Source organism: Melospiza melodia, chromosome 5 (assembly GCF_035770615.1).
Source record: "Melospiza melodia melodia isolate bMelMel2 chromosome 5, bMelMel2.pri, whole genome shotgun sequence".
Classification (NCBI taxonomy): Eukaryota; Metazoa; Chordata; class Aves; order Passeriformes; family Passerellidae; genus Melospiza; species Melospiza melodia.
This window is the reverse complement of record NC_086198.1, coordinates 72,651,081-72,671,623: the sequence shown is the minus strand read 5'-3', so window position 1 is coordinate 72,671,623 and position 20,543 is coordinate 72,651,081. Positions and strand designations below refer to the sequence as shown.

General features: G+C 38.6%; 1 long non-coding RNA gene across 1 annotated transcript; it reads left to right on the top strand.

Annotated features, from left to right (window-relative positions):
- Positions 1-5,380: 5,380 nt before the first annotated feature.
- On the top strand, positions 5,381-18,026 carry LOC134419060 (uncharacterized). The gene is made up of 4 exons (XR_010027957.1): positions 5,381-5,449; positions 7,941-8,027; positions 14,333-14,572; positions 17,704-18,026. It is a non-coding gene; the product is annotated as an uncharacterized LOC134419060 (long non-coding RNA).
- Positions 18,027-20,543: the final 2,517 nt, after the last annotated feature.

Sequence of the window (20,543 nt, the reverse complement as noted above, 5' to 3'; positions counted from 1 at the left end):
AAAAAATTTTTACAAGCATTACAACCTTTGTAGCCTTCAAAGGTCTTGCTTATAAAACCAGAGGTGGCCTCTGTACACCAGTTTCCATTATGCCAGCTCTGTCAATGGAACATTGAATATCCCATTAACATTGCCAGAGAGCTTTGCATTGGAAATGGTTCACAAACCCTGTGGTAATAGGGTTTGCTTGCCAGAAGTGAGGGTCCATCTTACTGTTAAAAAGGAGACTGTGCCATGGGTGACTGCTGCTCAGCATTGTGTCTTCATTAGTTCATCGGTTAAGCACCTTATTTTTGTAACTGCAGATACAGAGAAGTTTTTATTCATTTGTCTGCTAGACCTTCCTCTGTGTCTCTTTCAGCAGTGAGAGCTGTAGTCTCCAGTGGGTCTCAGCCTCATATCCTATGAGAAAGATCTCAATCTCATATCCTGTGTTCCACCTTGAGCTATGCCCAGGCATTGCAGATGACTGATAGCTTCAGAGATGTGTGAATATATTTGAAACAAAAAAACCTGTCTCCAAGTCGGTGCTTGTGAATAACTACAGATGGCAAAGATACTCAAGGAAAAGGAAGGAAAAAAATGTGCAATATTTATTGCAATCTCACGCCTGAGAGCTGTGTGGTACAATTTATCATTTCTTCCACCTGCCATATAAGTATTTTTTTCTTCTATATCAATGGCAACTTGTACCCTTTATTCTACAAAGACAGATACAATTCTGATTTGCTTTTTTAGAGTTAGAGGGATTCCCCACAATGACCAATATTGTGCTTGTACTACATGTCTGAGCAAGTAGGGCGCTTGCATGCTGTTGAGGTTTTTAGTTTCTGCTTCAGATTAACAGCTGTGGTTCTGTCAATTCATAGGAGGGAAAAAATAACGTGGGGTGTTCAGTATCTCCTATGGCAGTGGCTACTGGAATGCTGTGAAAGTACAAAATAGGCAGATTTACTATTGGAGGAATATTGTCATAAAATCTGAGAATTCTGTTTACTGGTTTGCTCTATCTTTTTGGTTTTGTTTGGGTTTTTGTTTTTATTTTTGTTTTTGTTTTGCCTCTCTTCCCTTTTTGAAGTTCTGGTGTCTTGGTAGGCAAAAATCCTGTATTTATAATTGGTGTTCTCATAAAATTTTAAAACCTCATAAAAATAGGAACTTTTTTCAGGAAATACTGCTATGGTTGCATTGCCACTTTTTTGTTTGTTTGTTTGTTTTTGTTTCTGGGCAAAGAGTTGATTTTTATATGTTTCTTCTTCACAAAGTTGTGACCTTAAATTCTTTTGAGTGATCCTTAATATTGTTGATGCATTTTAAAAATTACTTCTTACTTATTTGCTGCTATTGCCTTTTCTAATTATGATTTTTCTCTAAGGAATATAGTATGTAAGTATGCTTACATTTTTTCCATTTTACTCACTGTGGATGTAGCAGTGAAAACCTGCTCTTATTATCTCATATCCCAAGCATATTTAGGCCCGGATTCTTAATTGAATTCTAAATATCTAAGCTACCACAGAAGTTTCTGTCTCTCATGGCTTTATATGGCATCTCAACATAGATTTGGAGAATCTCAACAAAGATTTCTTTCTTGGGGTTATTCCATATACAACTTTCTGGTATTATTAATAAGATCAAAATTCTCTTTCTGGGAAAAAATAAAAGTAAATTTTGAAAACACAGCCACTGCTTCTCCATGCATTTTCTTGCCTGTAATGGTGCCAGAATCCTTTTTGTGCTCTAGTTCTCTTTTTTATGCAGTGTGTGAACACTTGGGTCCAAGAAGAACTTTGTCTATTTATATATGAATATTCAATCTTTGAGTTACTATGTATTCTATGCTAATATTTATTGTTTCTTGTATTATTGTTCTACATGTAATCACAAATCTATTTGTTACAATGATTTTGCCATCAGATACCCCCTAAACAGTTCAGGGGTATCTGGTCCCAGAGTAAGGTATAAGATGCCAATTTTATAAAACTGAAATGTTCAGTTATATATGGTAGGTGTAATGACCTACCAAAGTCCACAGATTGTAAAACTCTCTAAAATAAGCTTTCTGTGTCTATTATCTTTGGCTCAGAACTTTCTAGAAAATATTTCCTGTTAAGTTTTCTTAATAGAGAAAGTCAATGACTTTCTGTATGTAGTCCATTTTTCTTCTTCTTTTCCTTATTCTTCCTCTTGTACTTACTGCTTCACTTCTGTTTTTCAAGTAGTGCTGCAGTCAGAATGAGTCATTGGCCAAGGACAACTACTGCCTAATACTGCAAGAGCAAATACGGAAAACAAAACCAAGAAAAAAAAATTCAAGTTGTTTCCTAGCAGAGACACAAATCTTTAATAATGTTTTCATTGATTACACTTTCTTGCTCAGCATTTACACTAACAGAAAAATTATTGCAGTCTGTAATGCAGGACTGAAGCACTGATGAATGGTTTACTGCATCTATGAGCTACTTAATTAGAAGTAATTATTCATAGACTTCCCCGATGAAAGACCTCATTATTACAATAATCATATCATGTAGGTTGTCAGTGTTTTCTGAAATACCTTGCCTAATGGGGCTGTGGAAATTGCTTGTGATTTTAGTCTAGGAAAAACAAAGATTAGAAAGAAGCCCTGAAATGTGGTCAGGAAGAATTTCCCCATTGCTCTGCATCAAGGCAGTGCAGCAGATTGCACAGCCCGGTGCACAGCCCAGAACAGGCCCTCCACAGGAGTGTGGGGTGGGGACAGGCTGCTGCCCAAGGAGCTGTGACAGATGCTCTGTTCCTAGGGAGGCTGTGGCAGGACCCCAGGAAGTAGAATCAGGACTGAGACCTGGGAGAATGGGAGCAGGTAAGTGACAGCTCTGTCCTCAGGCAGAGCTCTGCACACCGCCTGGGGTGTCAGGCTGAGACTTTGCAGGAAGGTAGAGAATGTCAGGGGTTGCCAAATGGCATTAATTCCTGCTAGCAGATGTTAATTTGTGGGAGGCAGGAGGATGACAGCAAGGGTAGCAGGCTCTTTGAGGGAGCTGGAGAGCCAAAGCTATCTCATGGAGTGTGAGAGTCCTCACAGTGAAAGCCATGAAAGTTCCTGGTGCTGCACACTTTCCTTGCACATCCAGATGAGACGTTGACTTTGTTTGAGCACCACTTCCTTAATCAGCCCAGAACATTTTTCCTTTTTGATGTTACAACATCTGAGGCAGGAAAACCAGCATCTATCCATCTATTCTTAGAAATGAAGCTAAGTTTACATAAGTGATTCTGTGGATTAACTAGAATCATGGAGAAAGATCTCAACCTGTCTAAGCAGTAAATGATCTGAACAGCTTTCTGCATTGAGATTGATGATGGCTATCAAGTCAAGCTGCTGAAGTATCTCACTTAGACTTATTATTAGGGGTGAGATCCGCTGACTGTTCAGGCTGGGTTTCATCTGGAACTAATGTTAAGTCTCTGGCACATATCCATAAATGTCTTGTAAGGACAAAGGCCCAGCTGGCTGTGGTGGTGATTGCTAGATTGCTGCTTCTAAGCTTAGTGCTCCTGGGGATGTGAAGGTAAGAGTTACTGTCACAGGAAAATACATGTCACAGAAATGGGGGGATGGAGGAAGAAAAGGAGAGACTTGGGAAAGAAGGGGAAAGGAGGGGAAATGGATCAATCCCATTCCCTTGTTCTATGAAGAACACACAATACTTTGTGCAGTTAGCATTATTCATCTAACAGAAAATATTTAAACAATTTCAAAGTTTTCTGTAAAGTTAGTATAAAATAGCAGTGCCTAGAATAGCACACCGTTATTAATTCTGAAATTGTTTCAAAGTTCCCCTTTTCCTCCCACTCCACACATTACATTGACACAGTTACTGTTATTTTTATTCTTAACTCCCAGTATATCTGAAAATGAACAATGAAGTATGCTCATATAATAGAATCAGTAAAAGAAAAATACATACAGTATTGAATTCTGCTTCAGTTACACAGGTCTATAGCATGTCCCTTTTAGCTCTGGGTTGAAACTGGCTCAACTGAAGCTAATAGCAGTCCTTTAGCTTTTTCAGTGTTTGAGAATACAGAAATAAATGGACAAATTTCTATTGACTTGATTGCATGCAATATTGCACAATCATCTGCTTTTCACAGGAGTACATGCAAAGCTATAGAAGTTTGTCCAAGCCTGGCACGCTGTGAGTGAGAAGAAGTGGATTTTGCCTGTGGTGGTTCTGCTGTGTGCCCTGCTGGCACACACCTGGGCAGGTGTGAAGCTGGAGCGTTCCCGGGTGTGTGCCTGCCACGCTGTGAGTGACAAGAAGCGGGTTGTGCCCGCGGTGGTGCCCTGTGTGCCCGGGCTGTGTGCCCTGTGTGCCCACAGACCTGGGCAGGAGTGAAGCCGAGCCCAGCCGTGCGTGCTCCCTGCGGTGCCAACCCTCGTGTGGCGGGCACTGCTCGCACCGGGAGGGCAGCCTGCGGAGCTCAGCATCCTTCCTCTGCCGAGACCAGGTTCAGCCCCAGTGCATGGTACGATCTGTCTCTAAGGGAAGGGCTGGCTGCCAGAGAAAGGGTAGAAACTGCACAATCACTCCCGCGTTTCTTTCTGTGAGCTGGAATGGGGCTGAGTTCAGCAGAATTTGATCTTGTGGGATTTTGCTCTCCCTAGGTATTTGGGAATGGTTGTCTGAGGCAGAGCTAATAACCAGTCAAAACAACTTTTACCTTCACACAGAAAAAATACTTGTGTTTATGCCTGTGACTGAAATTGAGTTCACTTACCATGAGTCAAATATGAGTCACGATGAATAGAAGCATAATTCACAATTGTCTTATGATTATTTGCTCTTTCTGAAAGTCCTGTGTATATGCTTGGCAACTTTTTCCCCTAGTGTATCAAAATATTTTAACCTGTAATTATACTTTTGAAGCACTTTTTTTTTTTTCTTTTTTGGTTTGTTTTTACTGTATGTGAAATTATCTTCTGTACTTTTGTTCTGTAACTACTCATAACTCTCGATTTATACTGCCATAAACAAAGCTAGGTCTGTTGTGAGGGATCAAGGTACAGTTTTGGCCTAAGCTAGGATGGGGCTGAGTATTGTAATAATAAGATTATAAAATATTTCAGTTACCACTTTGAACACAAGTATATTTACTTGCATTGGATTTCACTGTGTACATTCCTTCTTAAGGAGCTGGAAAATCAACACAGTCATACCTGTGTTAGGAAAGGAAGGAGGCTCAAAGCCAACATAACCAGCAGGCCTGGGGGGATAAGAGAACAAACATGCTGTTTTGTACCAGTGTTTTATGTAATCATAGAATTCATAGAATGTTAAGGGGTGGGACAGGACATTAAAAAACATCCAGTCCCAGCCTCATTTGCCATCATGGACAGGGACACCTCCCACTAGACCAGCTACCTCAAGGGCTGATCCAACGTGTCCTTGAACACGGCCAGGTTTGGAATATTGGCAGCCTCCCTGGGAAACTTGTTCTAGTGCTTCATCATCTTCACTGTAAAGAGTTTCCTCTTTATATCTAACCTAAATTTTCCTTCTTTCAAATTGCACCTAATACTCCTTGTCCTATCACTATGAAATGAAATGAATACTATTGTCACTAAGGAGACACCTGTGTTGACATTCTGAATGCATGACAATGGCACTCAGTTAACTCTCAGTAAGAAACATTCAGTTGAATAAATTCCACTTTTTTGCTCTAGAAATTTCCTTTATTAAGGAATTTGGTTTTTACTGACAAATATCTGATTTTAAAATGTGTCTGACTAGTTAAATTGAGTCTTAGTGAAAATGCAATATTTCCAAACTTTGTGTTGTTCCAGGACTGGAGGATCATGCTGCTGTTTTTTCACAGTGTGACAATGTAATGGTGGTAAACCCAGTCTGGGAATGAGGTGACTGTATATTTTTTTTAAAATCATAGGTCAGTGCTCATTGATTGGGGCCATGCAATCATTTCTTGTCACATCATCTTTATCCTAGGCCATTTCATTACTACTATTTTCTGGATTAAGCCCAGTAATTTGGGTGTTCCTGAAAAGTATCCAACCTGATTTTAGGACATTAATATGTGTTTGGCTTTGGTTTCCCATATTTCATGGTGTCTGACTGGAGCTGAGCACAAAATTGTTGTGTCTAAGTAACATGACAATGGACCTGGTTAGAGATCCGTGGGCTAGATTTGAGAAAGCTGGCCCATGCTCACTCTGTAGGGTGGCCTTATGCTGGAGTACAAGCACAGGTTCTGGAAGCAATTGAGGAAGAGATGACACATGGAAATAACCCTTGTCTTTCATCTGGTCACGTTTGCACTGTGCTGCTGTAGTTGTATGACTTCCCACTGCTAGCCTGACAAGCAAACACAGGCTAAGGCCATGGCCAGGGTTGCACCATGGCCACATTTTTCTGCTTGAGTATTTCCTCCAATCAGGAATAATTTCTTTCACTTGTCTGTATTGGAAACAAGCACACAATGCATACAAGCATGCGCCAGAACATTGTTAACTATATTCTAATGCCAGGTTTATTGCTACTGGATCCACTAGCCTTCTCTTCCCAAAAATCTAGATGAATTTCTGAATCTAGTGTTACTCAGAGATATTTTTCAGAGTCACTACTTTTCTGATCCATATGTTTTGGCTGCATAGGTTGTATTTGTTGTTTCTAAATGTAAAATACTACTTTTGCAAAGCTGAACTGTGATTTTGAAGTTTGGCTTCCACACAAATCCCATCATGCCCCCTTGCCCATTTGTTAGCGCTTTCTTGATCTTTTTAATATGCACCTTATTGATACTCTGTAATACTAATTTCTAGTCATATTTTCTCATGTTGCAGTACGTCAAATGCCTTATAGAGCAGTGTGGATTATATCTGCTTATTTATTTTTAATCATCATAGCTTAGGCTCTTAAGAAATGCAATTAGATTTGTTTGACAAAGCTGATGTATTTCCCATATACTATGTTGACTGACTGACTGATTCCTGCAATTCTTAATCAATTAAGTCATGTACCATTTCCTCCTTGAATTTATCTAGGAGTGAGGTCATGTAAAATTATGCTCTTTTTGAATCCTTTTTCTGTTTTGCAAACACTTTTTACCAAGAAAGCCATGATGTTCAGGACATTTGTATACAGCAGCTGGGCAGTTGAAAATGCATTAATTAGTATATTATAGCAGTAACACTTATTATTTATTATGCTATCATCAGAGAACACAATTAAGTTATTGTAGAGTTGCTATGGTTTCCAGAGGAGATACAGTGCAGACTAATTACCTCAAGATGCCAGATGGTGCTGAATAATTCCTGAGCAAATGCCTCATCACCTCTGCCTCTCCATGTTTGTATAGTAAACAAAACATGAATAAAATGGAGGCTGAGAATGTAGTGATTTCCCTTTATAGGTCTCCACAGGTTTGTGTTTGCCCTGAGCATATTTACATTCTTCAGACTTTATTGGTTAAATTTCTCCCATCTGTGCATATATCCTAATGAATGAACTGCAAAAAAAACATGTAAGAAAACTCTGCTGCTGGACATCTTGACTCAAAATGTTCCATCTGTACTATACCTGCACTTTCAGTATAATAGGTCACATCTATCCCAAGAATAGATCAGGTAGAAAGATACTTTGTCCTGTCCACAGGGCAAGTAAGCTCTAAGAGACACTTTAAGCACAGTCTATACCCAGGGTTTCCATTTAGCCTAAAAACTTTGCAGACCATGAGGACATCCTGCACTGCAGCAATGCAGATGAGCATCATTTGGACTGCAAGTCTCTAGGGTGCTCCACATAGCAGTGTACATGCAGTCATTGGGAATCAAAAACATTACAAAGGGTATTGGTGTTTAGGGCCACTCTGTCTTACAGACAAGATTTTTTGTAGGCCTGTGCCTGATCTCATGATGGCTTTCTTTTGTCTTTCAGTGGTCACAGTTTAATTTGGTATCTGCAAAACCTCCATTATACAACTGAGAGGCAGATAACTAGTTGAGCTCCAGGCCTGCGCATGTAGTAAGTATCAAACTATAACTTTGCCATGAGGGGATGCAACAAAATATAAGGCCGCAAAGAAAAGTCTTTGGGATAGTGTGTCAGAGAGACACATGCCATAGTCCAAAATTTCTGGCTGTCCATAGTGTCAGTGTGTATAACCTGAAGCATCAGGTCAATACAATGAATAGCTCAGGCTCTGGGCAAAGGCTTTTGTGCCCTACTTCTGCTACCAGTATCATAGGATTGCCAACACATGGCCAAAAGAAACAGCCTTTTAGTTTAGTATATTTAGTATATATTCAGAGTTTAAATTCAGATTTGCAGTGTGGTTGCTCTAGGAAAACAGCCAAAGAAAAACATAACAGCATGTTTGCCCTCCAAATTCAGAGCTTACCTACACAGAGATTGCTTTGGCTTTTCCAGATACTTGCAGTTATCTAACTGATATTTCACTTCTATAAAGCTTCATGGGGCTTGTTTTTCTCTGAGCTGGTCCAAGCTGTTGGGTCTCTGTGTTCTTTTAGCTACTCTGCAGGGTTTCAGTGATTCCTGCTGTGGGGACTCTCATGAGCACAGCTGACAGGGGCAGCTGCAGATGTGGCAGTTCTGCTCAGGGAGCTTCTGGGAACAAGATCCAGGATCAGTGATAATGGCTGTGAAACTGCTCACCTGTGAAACTTAAGGGTGCCTGCTGCTCTCAGGTGAGGATGAGGTAAAAGGAGATAAAAGGGTGCACAGTGTCCACACCTAGTCCTAAATGCAACCACTGGAGAAGTAAAAGGATGGAAGGTGGTGACTTCTAGCACCAAGAGGAAGGATTCTACACTGTCTGGGAGATTGCAAGTACCAGATAGGTCCACTACACTCAAAGGTGAAGAGGAGCCAGTTACGCCTTCAAGCAAAATTCTGGTCCACATCTGGCTCTTAAGGAAGAGTTTGGTCAAAGGAAAGGAGATGCAAGAATGGCAAAAAGGTGGTTCTGGAAATGGAATAAATTGGAATAAGGAGTGATATCAGGTAAGGAACACAGGAGGGGGTCAACCTTCTGATGCCAGGAGCAAAGATATCTACAAGCAGTGGGGCTGACTTGTAGACTGAGATCTTGGTCCATCTTTTGGGGTGCTGGAGGGAACTCTCCTAGAAAACCCACAGAGTTCCCATCATGTCTATGTCTGAAAGCCTTGGTATGGGGTATGCTAAAGATAGATGGACTTGCAGCCATACTTGAGTGATGATAGCTTTACAATAGTCTGCAATAATTATTCAAAATTATGCAGCTAAATCAGTAATAGTGATATGCCTATTATTTAATTATATTATTAGACAATTATTTACTTAGCAATGTGTTGCTAAGTAGAAGATTCTTAATCATTATTTCAATATTATATATTTCAATCCTGCAATTTAGAGAGTGTGAGTTAGACTCATAAAGCAACAGTGTCCAAAGGAAAACATATGTAAACAAGCAAAGATGTAATTGTCAACTCTTACTTTGTAGTGTTGGACTTCAAGAACAAAATTACTCTCTGCCTTGTCAGATTGTTTGAATATTTAAACAAGAAATTAGTTTAATCAATGGGCATTGCAATCATTGCCTCAGCTCAATCTACTTTTGTAAATGTAATTTAATTTCTTATTCCTGCATAAATTTTGTTTTGTTCTTGATTTCAGCAAAGGAAACAATAATTGAAATGCTCAGATCAAATGAAATATTACACTTTCCCCCTTAAAATACTAGGTTTCTAGGAACACTGAAGACAGATAACTTTCTCAGGTCAAACTCTAAAAAAAAGCACAGTTAAAGTATCAGCCAATTCAATAGGAATTTGTATGTTTCCCAAGATAGCACATGAAGCTCTACAGTTAGTTTGAGGATAATACATATAATTCTGGTGTAATAAAACTATTTTATTACAGGACCCAGAGAGGTATGAAATCACTTTTTGCATTACACCATCTATTGATCATGAAATAGCAAATTGCACAGTTTGAAAATTTGGTGGGAAATGACTTGGCTGTGATCTATCTTGTTCCAGTTAGAGGAACTATGCATTTCTTTTTTATAGCTTATAAATCAGGACTTTCTGAAAATTAATACGTATATTGCTGGAAGTTTACAAGCTAGACATTCTAAATAATAATTTTATTTTACTGCAAAGAGTAGAGATTCCAAGGAAAGATCAACAAAAGAGATCAGAAAGAAGCAGGCAAAGAAGCAGGCCTTGAGTGGTGGGGAGGCAGATGAGCAGGGGATCAGAGCAGTGGAGAAAAAGAAGGACTGTGAAAACTTTGCTTAATATGCAAATGTTTCTGCTTTGACCACTCAATTTGCCAGGATTTTTGCATTTGATTAAAAGGCTTTCAGAGAATTTGCCATAATAAAATATTTGCTTCTAATGAAATCATTGTTTATGAAACAAATGGAAATGATTATACCAATTAATATCTTTCTCACTCTGCTTTATTTTTTTGTTAACAGTGCCTGCAAGTCAGAGAAAAATATTTCAAGATGAGGGAAGTTTAGACAGAGGAAGGAAGATAGAAGTATCAAATTCAAATTTGACACTGAAACACAGATGCAAATAGTTTGTTGTATTGAACAATACATGGCAAAGAGGTTGTGATACACATGTGAAATCCATCAATATGTGTTTGTTAAAAATGAAAGGACATCAGCATTATTAATTTACTGTAAGGTGAAGTGAGACTCTTGGCTCTAGCTGATGGCACCAAATTCAATTACTGTGCACCAAAGAAACCTATTAGATCTTGAAACCCGTCATATGTGCTGGCTAGTGTAGTCTTATGAATTAAGGTCATCAACAGAGAGGAAACAATCTTAGAAGGAAAATAGAAATAGAAAAAAACAATCTTAGGAAAATAACAAGGCACATTAATCCATTTCATTCCAGTAAGTGTGCATGTGTGTACATCTACTCCAGCCAGTCACATAAAAGCAAAACTGGGATTTAAACTTCATTTTTATTCAAATCAATTATTTATCAGTATAAAGGAGCATTTTACAGCACATATGTCTTTTCAGTAATACAATAACAGTATTATTGTAAGTAATATCATCACACTATATGCTGACTTTTATCCCAGAATGAACATTTTTTCAGACCTATGAATGATATCAAATGATAGAGTAATAAACCCTAAGAAACAGAAATCTATGTAGCCAAAAGTGTACAAATTTCTAAGGTGTTCAGATACAGTGTTTGATTAAAACATTCCATGTATAATTGGGGGCATAATGTGTATAAAAATTGACATCCTTGTCTATCAGGAAAGAAATCCATATTACATGAGCAAATAATGGTGATACAGAGCTCGTAAAAGCATGGAAAGGCATTCTGTGAGAATTTTTTTTTTCCCTTCCAGATTTGACAAATAGTATTTTTTAAAAGCAGTATTAAAAAAAAAAAAAAACCTTTAGGCAAATACATTGTTTAAACTGTAGCTGAGATTCTAAAAATGAAGAACCATGCCCTTAGTTCCCATCAGTGTTTCTGACAGGAACTGTATCCCATTTGCTCATGCAAATTATAACTTGCTTCCCTGCTGTACTCTGTGCTGCCCTCCAGTGTCACGCAGCTGAAGGGAGAGGCACAAAAAGCCCCCTCTTCAGCCTCTTGACCCTCTCTTGACTCAGTGAGGCTTTAACCCTGTGCCTTACTGAGTGCCTGTGACATTTTTAAAGGGAAGAGAGACTGAAACAACAACAATAAAATTTGACAGGTGGTCTAGAGTTCAACTTTTTCATCAAGAAAGACTGGTCCAGCCATCTGAACACTAATAGTGGGCTGGTGCAGGTAAATGCCATACAGTACCACAGATACTGTGTATTCTTTGAGCTGCTCAGAAACTCCATCTCCTATTATGAGATTTAGGTCTGTCCAGGAGGACTGAAGTGCCTGAGTATCACTGAGGGCCTGGGAAATGGCACAGAGTCTATATTTACTTCAAAGATCAGAGTGCTTCTTCCATTAGCTGCTGGCATGCCTGCTGTGTTCACACAACCTTCACAAGTCTCCCTTACCCCTGTAGGAGGCAGTCAGAGCATCCCTCTGAGAAAGGTCTATGTTAATATTAAAATATTAAAACACTGGCACTAAAATAGGACAATATAAGACATGTGAACTATAGATAGTTCTGTATCCAGCTTCTGTAAAGAACTTCACCCCTGAGGTCCCTCCACACATGGAGTCCTCCTGTAGCAAGGGCTGGCAACTTGCTATCCAGCTGTTCCCTGATTTAACAATGTGGATAGCTGATGAATGCTTTTGCATGTTGTGAAGATATTCTAAAATAAGGTTAGGTGCTTATCCACTGTGATAATGTGAACCTGGCAAGAACTGACTGTAGAAATCCATGTCAGCCAGTGGCTGATGGATTGGATGTCAGGTGTTGAGATCTCACAGGATGGAATAACTTTTGCTGTGTGAGTTACTGGCTATATCTTCTGCTGGCCTATCCTTACACAATTCACTATACAAAAGAGGTTCAAGAGAGATGCAAGGTGCTGTATGCACCCTTTTGCAACTCACCATAAGATACCAACGTCGGCAATTCTTGCAATTTCGTTATATCACAATGACTGGTGACCTTCAGCACAAGATTGAAAAATGTGATTACTCAAAACCTGACTGGAGATGGTCATGGGCAACTGTATAACTGCTGAAGTAAAAGGACTGCATGGAGATCTTAGCTTGTCTGAAAAAATGTGATGGTTCTCTGTATGTTTGCAAGGAAAGGTCTGAAAATAACAAAAGAGTTCAAGATCAAAGAGAAAAGAAATACGTGCATTTTAAAATTGCATATTTACCCAGTCTTCAGGTTTTAGGGGACATGACTCAGTAGTTTTGAACATTTAGGAAGTGCCATTGATAACTAAGATTAATTTGTGTCAGTCACTGGGTTATCCTTAAATCTGATCTCTGCACTAGAGATCAACCACCAAAATGTTTCACTATTTGAAAAGGAGAGTTCGCCTGCCCAGATGATTTAGCTTTCATCTGGGTTGTTTTTGTTGAAAATAAACAAAGCCTGCTGCAGGAAAATGAGAAACTCTCCCTCAAAGAGTAAGATACAGAAAGATTTGTGAGGGTAAATCTCACAAATTACTTGGCCTGGAATTGAAGTCCCAGTGAAAGGAGATTTTTGGATCCAATAAATGCCTTTGGAGATCACAGTAAAGGCATTTTAGTGACAGAGCATGTCCATGAAAATTCACTGCAGTATCAGACATCTCAGGTGCCTATTTTATCAGGAATCATTATGCTGCTCAGTGTTCCAGGGACAGTTCTGGACAATGAAATAGCTTTTGCATTCAGAGAGGTGACATTTAGTCACCAGGCATTTAACTGCCAGGCATAAAGGCCACTGCCTGTGAACAGGGTTTGTGTGAGGCATGTGTGGTTAACTGGGGACTAAGGGTAAACTTTAAAATTAAATGTGCTGCAGCTCAGTCAATATCTTGAGCTCAACACCATTGATGGAGGGGTGAGGAGGCAGTTAAAGTTCCTACTAAGCTTAAAATTAGGACTGCCACAAATCCTCACCAAAATTTGGTTTGAAATTGTGTACCTTTGAGAATACTTCAAATGTAAAAACCCAAGAAAATTATAGTGTGCATTTGAATTTGTCTCTGATGAATACACATGACAAAAGAAATAGTCATTTTTATATGTGTGTTCTGCTGAAGGCTGCATGCTTTGGGAACTGATATAATTCAGCTCCATGGAGCAAAGAAATTGGAAATAGCAAGTTAACAGTTAAACTAATAAAACCAAAACAATTCAATACAAAACAAAAAGCCCCTCCAAAAAGGTATTCTAATCAGAAAGCCACTGATAAATGAAGGAATCTCACACTCACTGAAAGAACCTCATAACTAAATGGTGGAATAGCATTGTGATCAGAATAATGCTGTGGGGCTGGCTACATTGGAAAAGCTGTACAGGCTCAGGATACAGCCCTCAGACAGGCCTTCAGGAAACAGTGTTGAATGCTGTCACTGTCTCTCAGCAGTGACAAATCAAGAAAGAGCTAGAAATACAAAGATTCAGAGAGAAAAAAATAATTCTTTAGTTTTGAACTGCTTTAAGATAAATCAGAAAAAAAAAAAAAAAAAAAAAAAAAGAGATTCAGCATACAAACCTTTTGGCAAGTAGCATACAAACCTTTTGGCAAGTCAGTCATTATTTGTAAAGATTTGACCAGGAAGCATAGAGAGAAAATGACATGCAACTTTGTATTTAGTGGAGGAAAAAGAATTACAATTTTCTTTCCATTTCTTTGCCACTTTTTTTTCCTGTTAGATCCTGTTTTGGGTTGCAAGTATATAAAATCAGACTGATGCTGCACCTGAAGCTCCTGAGATTTTAAGACCCAGAGACCATTCTGATATTGAGAATTCATGTGGAGATACACTGACTTCCCCTTCCATTTGCAGTCTGGTTAATGAGCCTGTAAATTGAATTAACTCAGCTGGAGTATCCAAAATCCTAGTTGCAATGAAAAGAAAAGAGGATAAGAGTGGAGTATGGTGGCTATTCTTGGTAAGTAAGACTGAAATGATAATACTCTTAGTAACAATAATAATAACAGCAACAAAAGAATATATGACTGAAGAGATATGATTAATTCTATTGTACAAAGCAACCCATTAAACAGTGTTCAAACATCAGAGTGCTGGGTACTCAGTCAGTGCATCAGTGTTTCCCACTACCAAAGAACAGTCTCTAAAGAGATTAGGAGTAGCTAAGGGGGAAGGCATCATATTGTAATTTTTTCCCTGGTGCTATGGTATGTGTATATAGTTTTGGACAATGTTTGTCATCTCCTTTTTTAAATAGCAGATGAATGGCCCAGGGAAATGACTGCAAATTGGAGTCATAAATAACTAGATTTGTGATAGCAACAGCGCACTCAAGTGTGGTGGAAAAGCTGCCTCTCATTGCATCATTTGTTCCCAATGGTTTTGAAACAATCAGTGCCAGAAGAAAAAAAAACCCATAATCTGTCCTTCCAAGCTTTTCCTTCCTCTGGATCAAAAAGTACCTGTTTCTCCACTGGCAGACAGAGAAGGAAGCCTCCCTCCTGTGCTGCTGGTGCCTCTGCAGCCTCCTGCACCTGCCTGGGCTGCAGCGTGCCAGCGTCACCCAGAGCCTGGCTCTGACAGAGCCTGACATCCTGCGCCAGTGGGTGAATCACTGCCCGGGCTGCTCATCTGCACTGACTGTGCTCTCAATTTCCCTTGGTATAAGGCAGAGATTTCACCCAGCTTCAGAGTGGTTTCATCAGTCAGTCCAGACAAGCATTTGCTGACATTGTTTCCCTGCTCACAGTAAGCGTTTCTCTGATTCACATGAGTGAGGTGATTCCCCATTTGTTTGCTGAGAAAACACAGCTAAGTGACTTAATGATTCATCCCTCTTGCAATTACCTCAGCCATTAAACAGGCCAATACCCTCTATCTGGTCTTCCTCTGTTTGCCTCTAGACTCTGTTATGGTTCACTTTCAGGGGGAAAAGTCAAACCAGTCTCACCTTTCCTGTGTCCATGAATGGTTCTCCTGCCTCCAGACGACATAATGATTTACCTTTGGGAATTCATGGCTATTAAACTCTCCCCAGAGGCACATAAGAGAAGGCTGATATGTTTCTGATATCCTGAAGGCTGTATGAAACACCATCTAGGATTGAATATATTTGTATATAGAGAAATATTTCTGTCACAAAAATTGATATCCACCTTAAATTAAAAACAGCATAGCAATTCAGGGATTGGATGACATTTCTTATCAGCTGATGGCTCTATGGGGAATCACGCTGTATGCAAATCATCTTCTTTATATAGGAGGCATTGTGATGTCATGTTCAACAGCATTTGGAAAAAAACCAACTTCACAAAATTTTTCTTGTCTTAGCTGAAAAATCTGAAGACATGGAGAACAAACATACAGAGATTCATCAAGTTTTGAATGAAAGAAACCTGCAGCAAGAATACTAGAGATGACATCAGCTAGTAACGATAAAACTAAATGAAAGTCCTTTATCTTATTTTCATCACTTTTCTTTCTGGGTGTGAAATGAGACCTAAACTACATTGTTATATATTATTATTGCTAGAGTATCTACTGTCTATTATCACAATAATGATTTGGTCTTCCGGGGAGAAGAAAATGATAAGAAGAAAGCACTGAATATATTTTTTTCTCCCATGAAAGCCATAAATGACTAGTAGTCATGTTTTTGGCTCAAAAATAAATGTCAGAAGTGGTACATAGTGGAATGCTTGAGGGAGGCATGCAAGATATGTGCTTCAAGTCAGATCGAGGGTTATGGTAGATATTTGCATGCTCAGCAGCAGAATTTTCCACCTTGTTAAGAGCCAGTTATTAAAATTATTAGAGATGTCTCTACTCAAATTAAGGTGCAAATGAGACCATGTACCAAAGTCAATAGCATGGATTTTAATTTAACAGTAAATGTGAGGTAGAGAGGGAGAAGGAGAAAGAAATAGGAAAAGAAAGACACTGTGAATCCTGTGAATCCTGTTTATCCCCTTCTTCTGGTCTTAGTGGGAGTGTCCCAGTATTGCCAAAACACTGGTCTCTGTCTTGAGGGAGTGGGGCAAGCTGAATTCAATGATCTACTTGGAGTTTGTCCAAAATGCTAAAAGCAACATGTAGGCCTAACATACCTACTTTATAAAAAGAGCTACAAGGATTTTGTGCCTGAAATGTGCACATATTTATGAGTCAAAAGATGACAGAAGTTTGACAGAATTTGAAATTTTATTTAGATGATACTACTTGGACAAGCTATCCATAAACATGGATAACCTGGAAAGCGTACTTGTGGTACTTTAAATGGGTATGAATCACATGAGAAAGAGCAGCACTAAACTGAATTTCACTAGTGTTAGTTCTTTTCAATGTAACAGAATGCCAGGTCCTTTTATTCCTGATACTTATCTTATTTATATTTTTCAACCAGCCAAACACAGAAAGATGGCCTCTATCTCTAGTGGAAGCTAGGAGAAATAGATGTATGAGGAATTTCAGGACAGGGTTCAGGAATCTCTGCTGCTGCTGAAACTGTTTCATGTGGAGCTCTGAGAATGGAAATGTCTCTCTGAAGCTTTCATGCTGACTTTTTCATCTTTGTTTGCAATGAAGGACTGATTACAATACTTGAAAACAAACCTTGAAAACTGTCATTAGTAATTTTTCTTTACAAGGAAAGAGTGTATCTCTTTTTAAAGTTCCTGGCTCTTCTTTAGTCACTAAAACAATGATAAATGCATTATGGATACAGGAGGAGATATTCTTCCTAGTGAATCAGAGCTTTCTGTAGTAGGTTCTTCTTCCAAAGCTTTGGTATTTGGTTTGGGACATGTGATGGAGAAGTGGTATCAGATTTTAGGTCAGATTTCAAACAAAAAAAATATGGGAAGACATTTCCACACTTAGGAAATTTAAGGAGAACTTAAAAGGACTGTTTACAAATATTTTGCTCTGCTATTATCTTCTAATCTCAATTTTTTTCTTTCTCAACACAGGCCTACCTATAGTTTCCAGTGTAAATGAAAGCGAATCCAAGCTCAGTAGAGCTTGGGCAGAGCCATTGGAATCATCAGACAGAAAACAACATTTTTCTGGTTTTTTTTTTTTCTTTTTTTTTAGTGGTTGCTCCAAAGCCTAGCAAACCTTTAGCTGACCCTCAGATGTGTTCTGTGCTGGATTCTGGCACCCAGATCTCCTTCCCTGGGACTTGCCTGTCAGTAAGGAGGTGGGTTGGTGGAGAGGTACACTCTCTGTACTTAATCCTACCCCAAGCAGGAAGTCTTGACTGCGTATGTGGCCCCAGAAACTCGTGGTGTTACTTGGGTGGGTGGAACTAAATGTCTGTTTTAATATCTGGCCCATGCATCACATGAAGGAACATTCTAGCTGAGTCTATCTTATTACATGCTTTTTTTTATTCTCTGCTGAATTGAAGATTTTTTTCCCCCTGATGCTTCTTATTTACACAACATTTTTTTCACAACAAAGTTTTTCTTTCCTCTACAAATTGCTGCTCTAATGGAAATATTTTTCTGTCACTATTTTTTCCTGTTCAAATAGAACACAGGAGAAGATATAGTAGAGGTCTTAATGGAGCTTAATGGAGCATAGGAATTCAGTTCTAATCTAGACTGTAAAATTTGTGTCCACCAAAAACTTTGGGATGTAGCTACAGGCTAGAGCTTCTGGAGAAACAGCTAACATTTACACATCTGGTATGGTGACCACTTACATGACTAGAAAAAGAAAGAGCTACAAACAATGAATTTTTATACCAGTTTGGTAAGAGAAGTAACAAAAAATAGTGCTGGTTATCAGCTATCTGGCATGGATCAAAATTTCTAGCCACTGTTCTTACTACTGCAGTCAGTAGGCTATAAGTGTTTTCCAGGCCTTCCTGCAGGAAAACTGGTCTTTGCTTTGCATGACTCAGATAAAATGTAACATATTTAATAGCTGACCTTTTACTTTGTCCAGAGTAAATAAACAAATTAAGTCTGGAAGTGCCATGTAATGACAGAAGCTTTTCATGTACTGCTGCTTCTGTGTTTAGTTCAGCAGCTTGACTTTTATGAAAACCTACTGTGGGAAAAATAGAAATGAATGAACTCTTCAAATGGCTGTGAATTTCAAGTTCAGGATACTAATTGGTTGCATTTCCAAATGCAATGTAGAGCAATCCTCTCTGAAAATTTTGGAAATGGATGCTTTCTGCTCACCCTAGCAAAAAGGATAGCAGAAAGTTTCCCTATGTCTCTGTAGGTCCTTGTGCACTTGGGTGCTTGGCCTAGACACAGGTCTTGATTTCCACATTCATTTAATTCCTTCATTATATAAATGGAACAAAAATTGCACCCAATTCACTACTGTAAACAGAAATAAAGGCACAAAACCCTTGACATTCTGTCTAACAATTGTTTAACAGAACTTAAATGAAATCTACAAATAAAATGAAATGACAGTGTAAAGCACTTACCATATGAATAATTAGGCATTACAATAGCCACAGTATGCTTGGTTTGTTCTTGTCTGTATTATTTCCATTTAGCAGCTGCTAAACCTGACAAACAATTGCCAGATGCAAGAGTTCTCTGATGGGGACATGAACATGCTCTGAGTGTCCTCGTGAACTTTACTACAGTCAAAAAGTGATTCTTGACCTGCAGAAAAGTAGACAGATGTTTTGCTGACTTAGCAAATGGGAATATTCCTTCTCTGAACATGTGGGAAATGCACTAAATCTGTCTCAGATAGAAACAGTTTGGTTAGCATTCACTATTCAGTTTATTTGCTTTTGTAATCTCTATAGTGTAGAGCATATTGTTCACAAACTTATTTGTAGCAAAATGAACAAATTCAGCTTACCACACATGCTTTTATAAACCTGCTCCCCAACAACAAGAGGGAAATCCAGGTCTTTTGAATATCTGTGTCCCGATGACTACTCTGCTAATTTTGTATTAAGAATTAGAGATTACAGAATGTGCTTTTCATTACTGCCAGCGTAATAGAGTTGGAGACAGTTGCAAACAGTCCTTTGTAGAGTGAAAAAAAAAGTTAGTATCATAAGACATGTCACTGTGAATTCATACCATCTGTCTAATGATGCATGACACCAGTGTGGTTGGTATCAAGTCAGCTACAGGCCGGTTATATATACTTAGTAACCTGCAAATACATCACACAAAATGGCCCTGCACACGCTGTGCATCAAAGCAGAGCATATAATGCTTTGTCACAGGGTAAACTGGTCTATTAAAATGGACACGTTCAGAAATGAAGAAGGTAGTTGCTGATTTCAGCCCATTTTGTTCTTTGTTTTTTACATATTCTCTCCTGAAGTCTCATTTCATGATTCAGGTTCCATTTTGCTGCTATTTGAATGCCGGAAATTTTATTATTTATTTATACCTTTTATTCTCTGATCCATGGGAATGTCATGAGGTACATTTTTAACAATAATTTCAAACAGCATACTCTACACTTCTTCAGCAAAGTGCAAACAATCTTTGCTTCTTAATACATGTCTAGATTACTGTACCCTTTCAAACATTTTGCTACAATTTAATGTTATTGATTTGTGGTTCTTTCCAGAGTCGAAGCAGGTAGTGCTCCAAACTTAGTGAAATGGAACACCTAGGGGAGATTTGCTACCTGTGTAAGGTGTAGAAATTGAAGTATGTATATGTATGATGAACTCTGACAGCAAGATTTACCTATATATTAAAGAAAATACATCAGAATTATAAATGAGATCAGAGTTTCCTTCTATTCTCTTCTGGGTTTTTTTTCCTTCCTGTTACAGCTATAAGGGTCTCACTTGGCATAATGTTATTGCTACTTTAGCTTCATTTTTCATTATAAAAGTATTAAAGGCTTTGCCTCACTTGACCTAATATGAGCGATTTAAAAGGTAAATATTGAGACTAAGTTTATTATCTAGACTTCCCTACTTTGTC